The following is a 6,037-nucleotide window of genomic DNA, read 5'->3' on the forward strand; positions in this document are numbered from 1 at the left end:
AGTGTTGCAGGCTAATTTCTTTTTTTTTATTGACCAAAATGAAATTTATTTCGATTATCTGGGAATATGGATTTTCTCTCATCCCCGTTCTCCATTTCCATGAATAATTGAGAGTGAAATATGCTCAGATTATTGTTATCATTAAAATGCTAGAGTTTGAGGTAGATGGGAAGTTAGAGATCATGTAACCTTGAATCAGGAATTCTTTCTACAGTATCACCAATAAGTAGTCATCCATTTATGGGAAACATACTGCCTCATAAGAGAGCCTCTTCTTTTGGACTTGCATTATTCAGTGTTAGGAGATGTTTGTTTCATCTTCTTTTTAATATCATCATTTTCAATTTATTCTTTTTTTAAATCTTTACCTTCCACCTTAGGATCAATACTATGTAAGGGCTAGGCAATGGAGGTTAAGTCACTTGCCCAGGGTCACACAGCTGGGAAGTGTCTGAGGCCAGATTTGAAACTAGAACCTCTAGGCTTGATACTCAATCCACTGAGTTACCCAGCTGCCTCCTCATTTATTTATTCTTAACATTCTTCTCTTTTTAAATTTTAAATTCTAAATTATCCATCTCTCATACCCACTGAGAAGACAAGCAATACGACATCAATTTTACATATGAAATCATGCAAAATATGTTTCCATATTACTCATTTTTTTAAAAAGAAAAAGAAAATGAGAAAATTTTACTTCAGTTTGAACTCAAGAGTTCATCAGTTCTCATTCTGGAGGTGAATGACATTTTGATGGATCTTTCGGAACTGTCTTGTATCATTGTATTGATTAGAATAGTGAAGTCTTTCATAGCGGATCATCATTACATTTCTGTTACTGTACTTAGTTTGATCTCTTGGTTCTCTTCACTTCACTGTACATCAGTCCATATAGGTCTTGCCATGTTTGTTTTTTTTTTAAACATTCCCCTCATCATTTCTTATAGTGCAATAGTAGTCCATCACAATTATGTGGAACAACTTTTTCAGCCATTCCTCAATTTATGAACATACCTTCAACTTTCAATTCTTTGCCACCACAAAAAGAACTGCTATATTTTTGTACACAAAAGTTTTTAGACAAAATTTTCTTGAAAAAATTTTAAAATATTTTCTTTTTATTAATTTCATGTGAAAATCAGTTTTTAACATTTGAGTGTTTTTTTTAAATTTTGAGTTCTAAATTAAATCTCTCCCTACCTTCTCTCATGCCCTGTCCTTAAGAAGGCAAAGAATTTGATATAGACTGTATGAGTATGGTCAGCCATTTTAGAATAGAAAACACAGATCCCCAAAAGAAAATAAAACAAACAAAAATAGAGAAAGCAAAAAATGTATGCTTTGATCTATATTCACACTATAATTATTTCTCTGGAGGTGGAGTATTTTTCATCATAAATCTTTTGGAATTGTCTTGGTTTTGTTTTCATCAGAAGAACTAAGTCATCCACAACTGATTCTCCTTACAATACTGCTATTACTGTGTACAATGTTCTGATTCCACTCACTTTTTTTGTATCAGTTCATATAAATCCAGGATTTTCTGAAACTTTCCTGCTTGTCATTTCTTTTGGCACAATAGTATGCCATCACAACCATATGCCACAACTTCTTCATCCATTCCCCCATTGATAGACTTCCTCTCTGTTTCCATTTCTTTGCCATTACAGAAAGCTATAGATATTTTTGTATTTATAGGTCTTTTCTCCATTAAAAAAATATCTCTTTTAGCTAGGTCAAATGTATATGCATAGGCCTCTCAAGGCTAGTTCCAAATTGTTCTCCAAAATGGTTGGATCAGTTCACAATTCCACTAAGAGCCCAATAATGTCTAAATCTTTCTACATTCCCTCCAAAATTTGTCAGTTTCCTCTTGTGTCATATTAACCAATCTGACAAATGTAAGGTGGTACCTCAAAGTTGTTTTAATTTGTATTTCTCTTACAGTGATCTAGAGCATTTTTATGTGAATATATCTAGCTTTGATTTCTTCATCTGAAAATTTCCTGTTTATATTTCATGACCATTTATCAATTGAGGAATGACTCAGATTTACATATTTGAAACATTTTCTTTATATATTCAAAAAATGAGGGTTTTATGAAAGAAACTTAATATGCATTTTTCCTTTGTTTCCTGCTTTCCTTCTAATCTTTACTATATTGGATTTCTTAGAGCAATCCCTTTTTAATTTAATGCAGTGATTCCCAAAGTGGGCACTACCGCCCCCTGGTGGGTGCTGCAGCAATCCAGGGGAGCAGTGCTGGCCACACTTTTTTGTATTACATTCTATCTGAGTTCAATAAATAGTTTCATAATTTCCAGGGGGCTCTAAGTAATATTTTTTCTGGAAAGGGGGCGGTAGGCCAAAAAAGTTTGGGAACAACTGATTAATATAATCGGAATTATCTATCTTATTTTCCCATAATGCTTTCTCTTGTCACAAGTTCTTCACTTCTCCATAGATCTGACAGATAAAGTGTTCCATATTCTTCTAATTTGCTTGCAATATCACCCTTTATGTCTAAATCATACCATTTTAACTATATCTTGGCAATGGTGTGATGTTGGTCTAATCTTAGTTTCTGCAAAACTGCTTCCCAGTTTTCCTAGCAATTTTCATCAAATAGTGAGTTCTTGTTCTCAAAACTTGGATCTTTGAGCTTATCAAACACTAGATTATTATGATAATTTATAAGTTGTGTTGTGTACCTAATCTATCCCACTGACACAGCACTCAATTTTTTTTTTTTAATTTTTAAACCCTTAACTTTTGTGTATTGACTTATAGGTGGAAGATTGGTAAGGGTAGGCAATGGGGGTCAAGTGACTTGTCCAGGGTCACACAGCTGGGAAGTGTCTGAGGCCGGATTTGAACCTAGGACCTCCTGTCTCTAGGCCTGGCTCTCAATCCACTGAGCTACCCAGCTGCCCCCACAGCACTCTATTTTTTAGCCAGTATTGGCTTTTTAAAATTATTTTAATGATTATAGTTTTAGAGTTTGAGATCTGGTAGTACTAGGTGAGCCAACTTTCTTCACATTTTTTTCATCGTTTTCCTTGATTGTCTTCCATATGAATTATTGTTATTTTTTGTTACTCTCAAAAATAATTTTTATTATGGCACTGAATAAACTAATTTATATGGAATTGTCCTTACCTATGAGCAATTATTATTTCTCTAGGTGTTTAGATCTGACTTTGTCTGAAAAGTATTTTGAAATTGTGTTTGTATAGTTTCTGGAGTTTGTCTTGGTAGGAGATTCCCAATATTGTCTATAGTTATTTTAAATAGAATTTCTCTTGTCTCCTGCTGCTGAATTTTGTAGATAACATATAAAAATGCTGATGACATACAGATTTATTTAATACCTTGCATCTTTTGCTTAATTTATTCATTATTTCAATTAGTTTTTTAATTGATTCTCCAGGATTCTCTAATCTTGCCATCATATCATCTGCAAGGAATGATAGCTTTGTTTTCTCATTGCCTATTTTAATTCCTTCAAATTCTTTTTCTTCTTTTATTATTATAGCAGGCATTTCTAGTACAACATTTCATAATAGTAATGATAATAGGCATCCTTGCTTCACCCCTGATCTTATTTGGAAGGCTTCTAGCTTGCTGATGATTTTAAATAGATTCTATTTATCATGTTAAGCAAAGGTCCATTTTCATCCTCTGCTTTACAGTGTTTTTGATGGAAATGAGTGTTATATTTTGTGAAAAGTTTTTCCTGTATCTATTGAGATAATCATATATTTGTTGTTTCTATTATCAATATGATCAATTATGCTAATAGTTTTCCTAATGTTGAACCAACTCTTCATGCCTAGTATAAATCCCACCCAGTCATAGTATATGATCTTTGTAATATATTGATGTAATCTCCTTACTAGTATTTTATTAAATTTTTGCATCAATATTTATTAGGTAATTTTACTGGTCTTTTGCTCTTCCTGGTTTAGGTACCAACATTATATTTGTGCCATAAAAGGAATTTGGTAAAATGCCTTTGTTTTTATTTCAAATATTTTATATAGTATTGGAATTGCTTTTTTAGATATTTGGTAAAATTCACTCATCTGGTCCTGGGGATATTTTCTTAGAAAGCTCATTGATATAATCTGTTCAATTTCTTTTTCTAAGATAGGGTCATCTAAATATTTTAGTTCCTATTCAGTTAAAATGAACAATTTAAATTTTTGTAAATATTAATTCATTTCACTTAGATTTCCAGATTTATTAGCAAACATTTGAATAAAATATTTCCTAATAATTGCTTTAATTTCCTTTTCATTGATCACAAATTCACTCTTTTCATTTTTGATACTGGTAATTTGGGTTTCCTATTTCTTTTTTTAAAATAAAATTAACCAGTGGTTTACTTTTTTCATAAAACACAGCTCCTCATTTTTATTAGTTCATTGGTTTTCTTTCAACTTTATAATTATCTTCTTTGATTTTTAGGATTTCCAATTTCCTTTTTAATTGAAGATTTTTAATTTGTTCATATTCTTTTTTAAAATTTCTTGCACATTCATTCATCTGTTCTTTCTCTATTTAATTGATGTAAGCATTCAGAGATAAATTTTTCCCACAAGAATTGCTTTGGCAGAAAATTTTGATATGTTGTCTCATTGTTGGCATTCTTTTCAATTATATTGATTGTTTCTGTGATTTCCTTTTTGTCTACTCATTCTTTAGGATTATTTAGTTTCCAATTTTTAAATTAGTTTTTAATCTCTCTCTCCATGGCACTTTATTGAATGTAATTTTTATTGCATTATGATATGAAAAAGATGCATTTAGTTTTTTTTTCTATTTCTTTCTGTAACTCATTTAGCTTCTCCTTTAAGAATTTGGATGCTATAACATCAGTGCATATATGTTTAGTATTACTATTACTTCATTGTCTGTGGTACCTGTTAGCAAAATTTAGTTTCCCTATTTATGTTTTTTTAATTACATCTAATTTTACTTTTGCTTTTTCTGAGATCATGATTACTACCCCTGCTTTATTTTTAACCTCAGCAAAAGCATAAAAATTCTGCTTGAACTCTTATTTTTACTCTGTGTTTCTCTGTTTCAAGTATATTTCTTATAAACAACATATTGTTGGATTCTGATTTTTAATCTTCTCTGATATCTGCTTCTGTTTTATAGGTAAATTCCTCCCATTCATATTCACAATTTTGATTCCTATGTGATTCCTGATCTCCCCTTTTACCCTGTCCTTCCTCAAAAATCTGTTTTGTTTCTGACTATTGCTTCCATCAGTCTGCCCTCCCTTCAGTCATCACACTCTTTCTTATTTCTTCCCCTCCTACTTTCCTGGAGGGCAAATTAGATTTCTATAACAAGCTGATTGTGTATAGTATTCTCTCTTTTATCCAATTCTAATAAAAGTAAGGTTTAAGCATTACCTGCCACCTTTCCATCTTTCCCTCCATTGTAAAAGCTCTTCCTTTTATACATCTTTTATGTAAGGCTCTTCACCCCATTCTAATCCTTCCTTTCTCTTCCCTTAATTTAATTTTTTTGAAATGAACCCATCTTAATTAACTCATATCCATGGCCTCTGTTCTAACTATCCTAATAATGATAAAGTTGTTAGGATTTATAAGTATCATTTTCCTTTGTAGGAATTTAAACAATTTAACCTCATCAAATCCATTATGATTTCTAACCTTTTTATGCTTCCCTTGAATTTATATTTGTCATGTAATTATCTTTTATTTTATTTTATTTTATTTTATTTTATTTTTTTATTATTAGACATTTATTAATATTCGTTTTTAACCTGTTTACATACTTTATGCCCCTACTTTCCCCTTCACCCCCCGCTCTCCCCCCACCCATGGCCAACGCACATTTCCACTGGTTGTAACATGTGTCCTTGTTCAGGGTCTATTTCCCATTCATGTCCGCCTCAGCCCATGCATTCAAGCAATTGTTTATCTTATATGTTTCCTCTCCTGCAGTCCTTCCTCTGAATGTGGGTAGCATCTTTACCATAAATCCCTCAGAGCTGTC

Source organism: Gracilinanus agilis, chromosome 6 (genome assembly GCF_016433145.1).
Source record: "Gracilinanus agilis isolate LMUSP501 chromosome 6, AgileGrace, whole genome shotgun sequence".
NCBI classification, from domain to species: domain Eukaryota; kingdom Metazoa; phylum Chordata; class Mammalia; order Didelphimorphia; family Didelphidae; genus Gracilinanus; species Gracilinanus agilis.